General features: G+C 39.5%; 1 long non-coding RNA gene across 7 annotated transcripts in view; it reads right to left on the reverse strand.

Annotated features, from left to right (window-relative positions):
- Positions 1-14149, reverse strand: part of LOC106558107 — a 66081-nt gene extending 51932 nt beyond the window's left edge. The window contains exons 1-4 of one of the 7 annotated variants that reach the window (XR_005382057.1): positions 13954-14149; positions 12165-12248; positions 10496-10512; positions 9317-9343 (exon numbers count right to left, since the gene is read on the reverse strand). This is a non-coding gene — a long non-coding RNA (uncharacterized LOC106558107). The other 6 variants (XR_005382060.1, XR_005382058.1, XR_005382054.1 and 3 more) reach the window with 6 other exon arrangements.
- Between the last annotated feature and the right edge of the window lie 339 nt (positions 14150-14488).

A 14488-nucleotide genomic window follows, 5' to 3' on the forward strand; every position in this document is an offset into this window, starting at 1 on the left:
AATAATTTTCCTATTTCACAGATGCAGAAACTGAGTATCAATGAGATTAACTTACATAAGGACACATTGCCAGAAACTGGCAAATCCAGGATTTGAATGTAAAAATTTCTGGCTCTCAACTCCTGTGTTTAACATTTATTTTATATGGTCTTATAGGTAACAAATGATATGCAAAATCAAGTAATAAAATATCACTTTCAACTTAAAAAACTAATACTGATAGTGATTTTTGGCAGAGATATAAATAGAGACTCTAAGTACTAAAGGAACATAAGTTACTATAACTTTTATGAATAATATTCTAAAATTAATTATCAAGGGACGCCTGGGTGGCTCAGCAGTTGAGCGCCTGCCTTTGGCTCAGGGGCTCAGGGCAGGATCCTAGAGTCCTGGGAACCAGTTCCACATCAGGCTTCCTGCAGGGACCCTGCTTCTCTCTCTGCCTGTGTCTCTGCCTCTCTCTCTGTGTGTGTCTCTCATGAATAAATAAATGAAATATTTTAAAAATTAATTATCTTCCCCAAATGAATGAGACTATGTAATGTTTGTCCTTCTTCGATGGACTTATTTCACTCAGCATAATACCCTTCAGTTCCATCCACGTGGAAACAAATGGTGGGTATTTGTCATTTCTAATGGCTGAGGAATATTCCATTGTATACATAGACCACATCTTCATTATCCATTCATCTTTCGATGGACACCGAGGCTCCTTGCACAGTTTGGCTATTGTGGACATTACTGCTAGAAACATCGGGGTGCAGGTGTCCCGGCGTTTCATTGCATCTGTATCTTTGGGGTAAATCCCCAGCAGGGCAATTGCTGGGTCGTAGGGCAGGTCTATTTTTAACTCTTTGAGGAACCTCCACACAGTTTTCCAGAGTGGCTGCACCAGTTCACATTCCCACCAACAGTGTAACAGGGTTCCCTTTTCTCCGCATCCTCTCCAACATTTGTGGTTTCCTGCCTTGTTAATTTTCCCCATTCTCACTGGTGTGAGGTGGGATCTCATTGTGGTTTTCATTTGTATTTCCCTGATAGCCAGTGATGCGGAGCATTTTCTCAAGTGCTTGTTGGCCATGTCTATGTCTTCCTCTGTGAGATTTCTGTTGATGTCTTTTGCTCATTTCATGATTGGATTCTTTGCTGTTGAGTTTAATAAGTTCTTTATAGATCTTGGAAACTAGCCCTTTATCTGATACGTCATTTGCCAATATCTTCTCCCATTCTGTAGGTTGTCTTTTGGTTTTGTTGACTGTATCCTTTGCTGTGCAAAAGCTTCTTATCTTGATGAAGTCCCAATAGTTCATTTTTGCTTTTGTTTCTCTTGCCTTCGTGGATGTATCTTGCAAGAAGTTACTGTGGCTGAGTTCAAAAAGGGAGTTGCCTGTGTTCTCCTCTTGGATTTTGACAGAATCTTGTCTCTCATTATATGGTCTCATTCATTTGGAGAATATAAAAAATATTGAAAGGAAATAAAGGGGAAAGGAGAGAAAATGAGTGGGAAATATCAGAAAGGGAGACAGAACATGAGAGACTCCTAACTCTGGGAAACGAACAAGGGATGGTAGAAAGGGAGGTGGGGGGGGGGGGTGACTGGGTGATGGGCACTGAGAGGGGCACTTGAGGGGATGAGCAGGCTGTTATGCTATATGTTGGCAAATTGAACTCCAATAAAAAAAAAAAGAATAGAAAATAAATTCCAAACTGAAATTAAAAAAAAAAGAGAGACCATAGATTTAACATATTCTAACCATTCTCTACGCTGTAAAAAAATAAGATGGAAGAAAATACAAACATAAACAAATAAATAAATAAATAAATAAATAAATAAATAAATAAAATAATTATCAAAGCAGTGAAATAATCCATTTGAGACAGCAATTCTACTTCTAAGAATTTATTCAAAAGACGTAAGAATGGATGGACTTACAAACGTCACTAAAAGATTATTACAACATTCTTTAAAATCACAAAGAATGAAGATCTCAAAAAAGGATCATAGTAAAATAAATTATAGTATATCCAAGAGAACATTAGTGACATTGAAATATACACTGAACATTATAAATGGCTTTTAAAGTAATATAAGGCAAAGATCTTTATATCATTAAAACAACCACACACACGTACACACACCTTAGATATACATGCAGTTTAAGAAATAATTTTGTAGTCACTTCTTTATTCCAAGTTGGAGAAAAATAGCATAATTCATATCAGTGGGTTAATTTAAGTCTATTTTTATTTCAGAGACTCCAAGGGAGTAAGACGTAAAACTGGAATGTTAGATTCTCTTTTCTAAAGAACTGGGTATGAACCAAGATTTGAACCCACAAAGTCTTAGAGACTTAGCACCTATTAAACACTACTCTCTATTTTAGTTAAGACTACTTTTCCAGGGGATAACATGTGCCAAGCACTGTTCTAAGTACTCCAAGTGCCTGACTCAGTAGTCTAATGTTGTTAAGCAACCCTCTGTGGCAGGAACCCCCTGGCACACGTCTCTATGCAGATGTCAAGTAGTAGGTCACAGGGCTGTCAGGGGCAGAGCCCAGGCTGCGATCTGAACAGTCTGACACCAGAACTATGCTTAACCATGATTCTGTCATCTTAATTGCCAAAACTGTGTTGCTTAATTGGAATTAATAAAGATTTTAAAGTTCACTAATTTTATCAAGCTGCCCTAATTCATCTCTTTCCTAAAGCTTGTCCTCTCAATTGGCTTACTAGGGGCAGGTTTCCTGACTTTTTAAAGTTTTCTGTTGTTCTCATGCTTGAGTAAGACGTTAGCTCAATCTAAAATTCTTTTTAGAATTCCACTTTACTTCCCTGATGACCTTGGAACAATGCTTCTTCATTTTCTAATTGTCATGTTGTTATACACGTGCTCTGAACCCAGCCTTATTCCAACTTATAGTCAAATTACATTTTCCCTCTGAGTGACATAAAAAATATATTTTCTTTTTGAAGTATACTTATATTAATTGATCTTCATTTTTCCCCTACTTTTTCCCCCTAAACTTCCTTATAGTTTCAGTATGTAGCTTCAAGTTTTCATTTATCTTACGCAAATTTTCTTAAATTGTCTCTTTGAAAAATATTTGTTTCTGCTTTCATTTATCCCATTCTACTTATTTTGCTTTCTTTAATAGGGTCGGCAATAATACCTTTGTTAGATCATCTTTTTCTATTACACATAATTATTAGTTTCTTCCAAAATCTTTTTTTTAAATTTTCTTTTACATTTCACTTGGCTCAATTTTCTTAACTATCTCCTTTATCTCCCTAACTATTTTTAGGAGGATATATTTCCCTTTATGTACTTCCAATGAAATTCATATAAAAACATGAATATATTAATTTTGTCACATAATCTTTCATTTCTTTGCATTGTCTCACTTTTTCTTAAGTCTTTGTATCTCACTATGCTATCTTGTTTTATAAAGAGGTTTCATTGATATTTACTTCAATTTGCTTAACATAATGACCAAATGTGTACACTGAATTTCACCTGCTTTATGGTATACTCTCTCTAGTATGTTTCTAGTATGTTCATAAACATCTTTTGGAAGCTAAACCCATTTTCACATCTTATTTTCAATTATTTTTCTAGTATGTTCATAAACATCTTTTGGAGGCTAAACCCATTTTCACATCTTATTTTCAATTATTTTTGCCATGATACTGCTCTTTTTATTTCTTCTTATGAATCTGAAAAGTTTTTCCAAGAAAAGCTCTTTGCAAAAGTTTACAATAAAGTAGGAAGTAGAGTGGTGAGTTAGGGTGATGAGAGATTAAATAAAACCCAGGGACATTGAACTTAAAGCCTTGTCATTTTCTCATGAGCATCTCCAGTGTAGCCTGGTGCTACTCTGGTATAGGCAGAAGTCTATAGCACAATGTGGGTCTGCTATTTTTGGACCTATCCAGTTGTAAGGAAATACACACACACACACATGCACACACACACACACGTGCGTGCACACATACACACTCAACTGGATTAAGGAATTATCTGAATTCCTCTTATTCAGGGTCTGACAGTTCTATGGTAGGGCTGACCAGGACACAGGAGCCAGATTATCAGAGTCATCAGAACTTGGCTGGAGTTAGAGTGCAGTAAGGGAGCTGAAGGGACTCCATTTCTAGAAAGGTTCCAACTCTACTGTTTTTCTACTATGCTTCATTCACTCATGTTCCAATGTATTTTGCCTCTGAGTAAGCCAAAGATATTATGTTCCCACTTCTAGGGGGAAAAAAGAAAGTTAATCATTCTCTGAGTTTTGTCTTAGGCCCCAAACACCTGATAAGACCTAAGAAGAGCCAGATCCAGAACACATTCCAGGACATTATCTTCAGATAAACCTCAGCTGACACTGGCATCAATATCCCTACTTTCAGTAATTTACAGAATAGTACCTATTGTTTACTTGTTTACTTGACCCTTGCCTTTGATTATATCCTACGCTAGATTCCTGAAGGAACACATCCCCTAGACCCTTTTCCAATATAAGGCCCTAGCTCCAAGCAACAATGAGACTCATTTTCCTTTCTGAGTCTCCCACACTATTCATTTTTTAAAGATTTTATTTACTCATTCATTAGAAACACACACAGAGAGAGGGACAGGCAGAGACATAGGCAGAGGGAGAAGCAGGCTCCATGCAGGAATCCCAATGTGGGACTTGATCCTGGACCCTAGGATCACACCCTTGAGCCGAAGGCAGAAGCTCAACCACTGAGCCACCCATGCATCCCTCACCTGCACTATTCAATAAACTCTGTTTCTACTTCCTCCAGCTCATGTTTGATTTCTATCATGAATGATTTCTATCATGAATGAAGATTTTCTGCATGAAGCCACAGACCCTCTTGGCTGGTCCTGTGGGACCCCTCCTTTGGGTTATGAAACCCAGCCTGCCTGCATCAGGAGGTTACTCAGTCCTGTTTTCTTTTAGATTTCTTCTATTTGCATGAGTTCTAGGCTTTAATACTCCTCTCACCAAATCCAACAGAAAATGTATTAACTATTCAATGGCTATTTTCCCTTTCTCCTTTATTAATAGAAGTGCTGTTTGGTTTAGAGATGCAATGTGTCCAGTTGAGCATTATTTGTGTTTCCAGACTGAGTGACCCTGAGGAGTGACTATATGAGCCAGTTCTTAAAATGAAAAAGGAAGATTCCTACTGGATGTGGTCCAGGAATGATACTATTTTCCTGGAATAACTGAATAGATTGAGTTGACCCAAGTCTTAACTCCTTCCCCTTCCTCCTTCTTTCTGCCTGCAGATGGAGCAAACATTCTATGATCATAAGAGCCACATAATAAGGAGAACAGAGAATGGAGCTGGCTGTAGCCTAGGTTCCTAAGTCTTGTAATGACTGTGCTTGCACTTGACTTGTTTTCTTTTATGCTCTAGTAGTCACAAAAGAAAAATAAACCTTATTTTCTTAAGAAACTGTAGTTGAATATCTGGTACATAGAAATAATAAAATTCCCAAATCACAAGATGAGAAAGGGACAGTATTTTACTTCCTAGCTTTCACTTACAAAATTTCTGAAATTCAATCTAATTTATTTATTGTCTTGTGTGATAGGTCATTCCTAAACAAACAACAATGTCTGGAGATGGGGGTGGAGGGGATGCCAGGCTAACATTCTCAACTCTAAAGCCAAAGATGGAAATAGCTTTACCTGGACCATAGAGACTACAAATGAAAGACACCCACGCCAAAGTATCCCTATGAGGAGAAGAGTGAATGTATTCTAGAGAGCCCAAATCATTCCCCTGTGACAAGGGAGGCTAGGTGGGAGGAAAGGAACGTGCATGCGTGCGCATATGTGTGTGTGTGGGGGGGGGCGGGGGGATGATTAAGTTCTTATTTAACTTCAGCTGACAAATATTGGCAGCAGCAAGGCTGTTTGCAACCCCTAGTCTCTCTAATTTGTCACACTAAAGGCTAGCTTTTGCAGTGATGGAATGTCTGCATGATTTCTGGCTTCTTCTCTAACTTAAATATTGTCAATCAAAATTCAGGAGATTTCTACAACAAGCTTCTATTCTATGATCTGTTGATCTGTTTGTTCAAAATAAGTTGATTTACTCCTCAGTTTGTGCCTTGTAGTTTAGAAAACCTAGTCGCTTGGTGAACCTGGCCAAAGTCTGACACGCTCTTTCAATACATTTTTCATGTATTGATGCTGCAGGCGCTGGTGCTTCCCAATTCTGGTTAAAATCAACTTTGTTTTGTTTTTTATTACCTCTGCTTATTGTTTCCCTTATTTTCACTAGCTCTGTTTAGGAGATGACAACAAATCTTCACTCCATGATTTTAAACTGAAAGTATACCATATACCACTTTTATTCACAATATAAACACACACATATGTATCTCCTACTTGTAAATTTTTATTCTAGATTTCAGATTTATCCTTAATATAAAAGTATACATTTCTAAAATACGGTTTTTATCATGCTTACTCTATCTTCAAACCATCAAAGGAAATTTTACCAAAAGATAAAATCTAATATTCTTACCTCGGAATGCATGTACTTATCAAAGTAAATTCAACTACACAGTCTTTCCAGCTATGCTCTATGCTTCTTCAACTTTATGAGTGTGCACAAACTCTATTTAAAATATTCTATCTAAAATGTTTACTTTATCTAAAATATTCTCTTGGTCAATCAACAATGTTTATATATTATAAGCTAATACCATGGAAAAGCTTCCTTCATTGACTTAACAGATACTATCATTTTTCAGTTTCTATGTTATTGCAACATTTGCCATACCCTGGTCCACATTTTATTTATTTATTTAAATATGTGTGTTTTAGGTTAAAATGTCTTACTCTTGCTTCTAGATATTTATATCTTTCAGGGCAGTATCTTTCTATCATGAATATTTGCATGATGGCTCCTAATCTAGCAAGTTTTCAGAGAACATTTGTGAATTAATTTTTTAAAAGTAAATCTTTGATTGATTGATTGATTTATACAGATTTTCTTCATTTATTCATGAGAGACACAGAGAGTGAGAGAGGCAGACACAGTCAGAGGGACAAGCAGGCTCCCTGTGGGGAGCCCTATGTGGGACTGGATCCCAGGACCCCAGGACCACACTCTGAGCCGAAGGCAGATGCTCAACCGCTGAGCTACCCAGGTGTCCCTTTAAAAGTAAATCTTCAAAAACAGTTGTATTAAACAGCTTCCACTTTTGTGAAGGCAAGAAAAAGATCAGTTTAACCATTCTGAGTTCCAACTTAACATTTAACTTGTGACCGCCCTGAAGTTACACATCCTACATAAAATTGACAGAACAAGTATGAATTATTATTGATAACATTAACTTGAACAAGTAGGTTGGTGTTGATGGGAAATAGAAAATAAACAAACAAAAATACACTGTAAGAATTCTGTTTGATATCACCTTCCAGATGATTTGGAACGTTTAGTCAGGAGTGAGCACCTCTTGGAAATATGAAAGTACATCATATACACCTTCTTGAGAGATAATTTTTAACCTAATGTCTTCCCTATTTACAACTCCTCTGGATCGCTTTCCTGGGCTTCTCTTCTGCAATGTATATGTTGTCTGAAGATACAAACATGAAATGTCCACTGCCCTGTGACACTTTACCAAAAAGAACTTAGTGTCTTTCCTCATTTGATGGAATTTCCTTTTAAATATTCTACCTACCGTCCATTTTTAGGAAAATGCTTTGGATAGCTAATGCTGCACACAAAACCCTAAAACTTAGTGGTGTAAAATAACCATTTTGCTCCTGGATCTGGTTCCTGGGCTGGCCCCTCAGCAGGACTACTTGTTTCTGCTCCACTTTGTATCAGCAGGGACAGCTTGAAGCCTGAAGTCTGTAATCATTCAAAATCTCATCTATTCACACGACAGGGTCTGGGATACAAAGCCTTGGCTAGGAAGGCTTGACTGAGCACCAGAATGGCTAAGGATTCCTTGGTTATCTCTCTTTATTTCTTTGTATTTTAGCAATACATCAGCTTCAAGGTAGTTGGCATTGGTACGTGGCTTCTCAGGCTCCAAAGCGGTCCAAGAGTTACCCAAGGGGAAGTTGTAGCTTCAGTATTACTTTGCCTTGGAATTTAAATAGTATGGCTTCCATCATGCTCTGCAGGTCGGAGCACTCACAAGCCCCCTTCCAGATTTAAGAGGAGGGGCCACAGGTACCATTTGTCTGTGAAAGGAAGTGTGATATTGGACTAGAAATATTGTGGTGGCCATGGCTAGAAAACATAATTTGTTACAGCAAATTTGTTTTACTCTTGGAAATTCGCTGAAAAACATAGTTACTTACAGTATGATGATATCCTATATTATTTATTGTCCTTCAAGAGGGATTAATCCTTGATAATAAATGAATAATTATGTTTGGCTATCGGTATTCCTCTGCTTAACTGTCACACTTATTTTCAAACTTTTTACCTGTACTTCTGCCTCGTTTTGCTTCTTTTTAAAACTGTTATTATTGGGGCACCCGGATGGCTTGGTCAGTCAAGTGTCTACCTTCAGCTAGGGTCATGATTCCAAGGTCCTGGCATCAAGTTCTGCAGCAGGCTTCTGCTCGTGGAGAGCCTGCTTCTCCCTTGCCCTCTGCCCTGCTGATGCTCTCACTTTCACTATCGCTCAGTCAAATAAATAAATAAAAATCTTTTTTTTTAATTTAAAAAGTAGAACTGTTATTATTTAGTCTTACTATTTTAGAGTACAGAAAGGGCAAATCATACTGTAATATCCACTTATCTGACAATCATAATATAACCTATTTTTCATATTTTCTTCATGTCTTTTCTCTCCTGTCTTTTTAGTCTTACTTTCAGCTCTGCTCTCCAACTCTTTCATTAAAACTTTATGGATGAAAGAAAATACTTCTGAATTATTTTCCCTAGTACCATGATCTCTTCCTCTTTAATCTACCTAAAATTTATTCTTGAATATGGTATGATGAAGGAAAGTGATAGTTTTCTATGTAGATAAAATAATTAACCTGGTATGATTTGTCATATACTTTATCCTATAAGTAATATTTTTAATCAGCTTCTTTGGGGTACAATGTATTTATAATAAAGTTCACCAATTCTGCATGCACAATTTAAAAGTATGGACAAATGCATGCAATAACTAACAAAAATTTGTTAATGGATATACTACCATCAGAAATAAGGACATACACAGATTGAAGATATAGGGATGGCAAAAGATTTTCCATGCAAATGGAAAACAAAAGAAAGCTTGAAGTAACTATATTTATACCACACAAAACAGCATACTCACTGTACAAAACAGACGTTCAGACAAATACTGTAATAAAAGACAAAGAAGGTCATTAGATAATGACAAAGGTTAAATCTAACAAGAGGATATAACATTTGTAAATATTTATGGACTTGCCATAGGAACACCTAAATATATAAAGCAAATATTAAGAGATCTACAGAGAGAAATAGATTGCAATACAATAAGAGTAGAGGACTTTAATACTCCATTTTCATCGATGTATAGATCATCCAGACAGAAAATCAATGAAGAAACATTGGCCATAAATGACATGTTAGATCAGATGGACTTAGATTTCACCAGAACATTCCATCCAAGGCAACGGAATACAAATTCTTCTTAAGTGCTCACAGACCATCCTCCAGGACAGATCATATGTTAGGCGACAAAAACAAGTATTAATTAAATTAAGAAAGTTGAAATCATATCAAGTATCTTTCTGACCACAAAGGTAAGAAACTAGAAATCAATTACAAGTAGAAGACTGAAAAAGTCACAAATATGTGGAGATTAAACAACATGCTACTGAACAATCAATGGGTCAAAGAAGAAATCTAAAGAGATATCAAAAAATATCATAAGGGGCACCTGCGTGACTCAGTTAAGCATCTGACTCTTGGTTTCGGATCAGGTTTTGGTCTCAGGTTCATAAGATTGAGCCCCCTGGAGGGCCTCACACTCACCAGAGAGTCAGCTTCTCTCCCTCTGCCCCTCCCGTGGCTTGGGTACATGCATGCACACAGTCTCCCCTCAAATTAAAATCAATCAATCAATCAATCTTAAAAAAAATCTTGAGATAAATGAAATTAGAAATGCAGGGGCACCCTGGGGGATTCAGTCAGATAAACCTCTAACTCTTGATTTAAGCTCAAGCCATGATCTCAAGACTGTGGGATTGAGCCCCATATCAGGCTCTGTACTCAGTGTGGAGTCTGCTTGAGATTCTTTCTTCTGCCTCTGCCCCACCCCTGCTTGTGTGCATGTGCACTCTCTCTTTATAAATAAATATATACAGACATATATACATACATTAAATATTACCAAAAAAGAAAAAAGAAAATGGAAGTATAACATATAAAAACTTATGGGATGTAACAAAAGCAATTTTAAGAAGGAAATTCACACTACTAAAGGCTTACATCAAGAAATAAGAAAGATTTCAAGTAAACAACCTACCTTTACACCTCAAGGAACTAGAATAAGAAAAAAAAAAAAAAGACCTTAAGTTAGTAGATGAAAAGAAATCACAAAGATCAGAGTGGAAATAAAAGAAATAGTGACTAAAGAGACAATAGAAAAGATCAATAAAATTAAAAGCATGCTTTTTGAAAAAATAAAATTGGCAACCCTTTAGCTATAATCAACAAGGGAAAAATAAAAGAGGATTCAAAATCAGAGAAAAAGTTACAACTGATACCGCAGAAATACACAGGATCATAAAAGACTATTAACTAATCCTTCTCAACCTCTTACCCAAAAAACAAGAGGAGGAAACATTTCCAAACTTATCTCACAAAACCAGCATTACCTTGATAGCAAAACCAGGATACAAAAAGCACCGCAAGAGAAGAAAATTACAGGCCAATATCCTTGAAGAACACAGATGCAAATTACCTCATCAAAATATAAGCAAGGCAAATTCAACAATACATTAAAAAATCCACACACTTTGATCAAGTGGGATTTATTCCAGAGAAGCGTAGATGGTTCAACATATGCAAATCAGTCAATGTGACAAACTACATTTCCAAATGAAAGAAAAGTCCTATGAGCATCTCAATAGATATATAAAAAAAGCATTTTACAACATTCAACATCCATTTATGATAAAAATTCTTAATAAAGTGGGTATAGAGGGACTGTACCCCAACATAATAAAGGCCTTATATGACAAACCCATAGCTAACATCATGCTCAAACGTCAGGTTCTCTTCTAAGATTAGAAATGAGACAAGGATGCACACTTTTGCCACGTTTATTCAACATAGCATTGGAAGCCCTACTGAAAGCAATTAGGCAAGAAAAGGAAATTAAAGAAAGAATTATAACTGTCACTTTTTGAAAAATGACATGATATTTTATATAGAAACCTTAAAGACTCAAAAAAACAATTAAAAAATCTTATTAAAATAAATGAATTCAGTAAGGTTGCAGGATACGAAATTAATATACAAAAATCTGCTGCATCTCTATCCACTAATAATAACGTATCAGAAAAAGAAATAAATTCTATTTACAATTGCTTCAAAAAGAATAAAATACCTAGGACTAAATTTAACCAAGGAAGTAAAAGACCTGGTAATTACACAGATAATTATAAATTTTTCATAACAAAAGAAATTGAAGATGACACAAATAAATGTAAAGATATGCTCTGCTCATTGATTAGAAGAATTATTGTTAAAAATGTCAGTGCTACTCAAAGCAATTTACAGATTTTTTTTTCCATATAGATCATAGGCAGGAGTCAACATAATTCATTTTAAGATGGAAAACCAAGTAGTTTGGTTGAAAAGGCTCAATCTCACCACCCTGAGATCATGACCTAAGGGGCAATCAAGAGTCAGAGGCTTAACTGGCTGAGCCTCCCAGGTGCCCCAGACAGATTTTATATTAGAAATGAGTGCTTGGGTTAGGTCAGACCAAGAGTCCTTGTCTGTGTGAACACTGAAAATTGGTAGAGTCCAAAATAATTTTTTTACTTCAATTTATTAGATTTGCAAACAAGCAATGCAATGAATACATGCTGACCCCATGTTTTGTATTCTTTTGTGAGATGGTCAGTCAGGTGTGGCCGCAAGAGGAGACAGAGGAGAGGCTGGGGGGCGGGGGAATGAGTGCTTACGTGTCCTAGAAATGGTGGGCACAAGTGGTCAGGAGAATGAAGACAGGAACCCAGGAGAGCCTCAGACCAGAGCCTTTGCTGGGGCTAAGAAAAAAGGCAGGATGGGTTAAGCAGTGTAGAATTGGCTAGCTTGAATAATTCCACTGAGTTTGGGCCATAGGTGTGGTCTCTTGCCCGGTTCCCGGTGCCAGGGTGATCGCATAGAGGAATTTTATCTCCTGAAGTGCATAGGCCAGGTCGAGTAGGTTTGGCTCTAGAATGGTTAGTTTTCACAATCACCAATTCCAGGTGGGCCATTTGCTATCTCAAAGAATTGGTTGGCCTCTTCTAAGCCAGTCTCTTCCAAGTCAGAAAGATATTTTATAACGTCAAAGTATTCTAAATACAAAAATTAAATATATATATATATATAATACACTCCATTATCATAAGCCGAGAGGGTCACAGAGGTTGGAATATAAGCACTTCTCTGTCCTCCCAACTTTCAGAGTCAGAAGTCAAGGGAGAACTTCAGAACTCTGCACTTTCCTAAAAAACACAAAACAAAACATCACAAACCCTCCCTCTTCCTCTTCCTTCCTTTGAACCATCAAAATTTCTATTTTTTTTTTTGAGATTTTATTTATTTATTTATTCATTAGAGACGGAAAGAGAGAGGCAGAGACAGGCAGAGAGAAGCGGCCGCCCCGTGGGGAGGGGGAGCCCGACGGGGCCTCGTCCGGAGACCAGGGTCAGCCCCGGGCCAAGCTGAGCCGCCCGGGCCCAGCCACAGCCACCGGACGCCGGGTCGTCTTCACCCGCCTCATCCTGGGGCAACCACCGGCGAGCCCGGCTGGGGCGGAGCTGGGCCCCGGCGTCCGCGGCGCGGCAGGGTCCCCGACCCACCTCGCTCCCTAATCCCGCCGGGCTTCTGCCTCCGCGGCTCGAGCTCGCACCACCCGCCTTTCCCCTACAGCGCCCCGGGCCCCGCCGCCCCGCCGCCCCGCCGCCCCGCCGCCCCGGGCAAGGTGTCCCGCCGTCGCCTGCACCCCTGCCCACCCACAAGTCCCCCCGCCGCCACCCGCAAGGCCCCTGCCGGCCCCCGCCCTGCCGCGGAGCAGCTTTCCGCCCCGAGACCGGCTCAGCAATCCCCGCCCCCCGGGGCGCACCCCCCCACCCCCCCCCACCCCGGGCCAGGGCCCCCGAGGCTCGCCTCCCGCGCTCCTGGCCACAGCCCCCCGCGGCCCCAGGGACGCTCCCCGCCGCCCCCGCTCCCCTCCCCTCCCGCACCCCCTCCCTCCCGCACCCCCTCCCCCCGGGACGCTCCCCTCCCCCCCGCACCCCTCCCCCCGGGACGCTCCCCGCCGCCCCCGCTCCCCTCCCCTCCCGCACCCCCTCCCCCCCGCACCCCTCCCCCCGGGACGCTCCCCGCCGCCCCCGCTCCCCTCCCCTCCCCGCACCCCCTCCCCCCCCGCACCCCTCCCCCGGGACGCTCCCCGCCGCCCCGCACCCCACACACCCCTCCCGAGACCCTTCCCACCCCTGCCTCCAGAATCCTTACTTTGCTGGTCCCGCAGTTTTCCTGTATACACTGATTTTTTTTAATTACATAATAAAGTCAAGTAAGTCCTTTTATTTAAATATAGCCCTCAATGCCCACCCAACTGCTTTTTAGAAAACTGCACGCTGACGCTCCGGCCTCTTGGACGGAGGACAGGCGACCCCGCGGGCCCTGCCGCGACGCCACTGCCTGCCGTTCCCTAGACTCTGCTTCCCTAGTCCTCTCTGTTCCCTCATTTCCCCACTTTACCAGCGGACGTGTTTATCGCCCTTTTTCTCTCGGTGCCTCCTCCACTCCTTTGTCGCTTTTGCTTTATCATTGTTTTCTGCATTCCACTTTCCTTAAATGAAAAAAAAAAAAAAAAAGAAAAGAAAAAGAAAAAGAAACTAGCTAAATTCTTCAGGGGTTCACCAGCTTCAGTCTCAGCTACTCATTTCTCTTTCCCTCAAATTTCCCCTCCCTCTCCTGAATCACCATTTTTTTTATATTGTTGGTCCTCTCCCTGGGGGGGGGGGGGGTGTAGTTCTCATCAATATAAGAATATGTATTTTTTAAGAATTTAAATGTAAAGTTCATAATAAATATCATGTGTTAATATCACTTTCCCTGCAGCTATCACCCATATATTTGCCTTAAAAGAAATTCTCATTATCATTTTACACAATTCTCCTCCAAAACACTCTTTGATGGGTTGAATTGTGTCTCTCTCCCCAAAAGAAATGTTGACGTCCTGACCCACAGCACTTTTTTTTTTTTTTTTTTTTTTGGAAATAAAGCCATTACA

The sequence above is a fragment of the Canis lupus genome, chromosome 31 (genome assembly GCF_011100685.1).
Source record: "Canis lupus familiaris isolate Mischka breed German Shepherd chromosome 31, alternate assembly UU_Cfam_GSD_1.0, whole genome shotgun sequence".
Taxonomy (NCBI): Eukaryota; Metazoa; Chordata; class Mammalia; order Carnivora; family Canidae; genus Canis; species Canis lupus.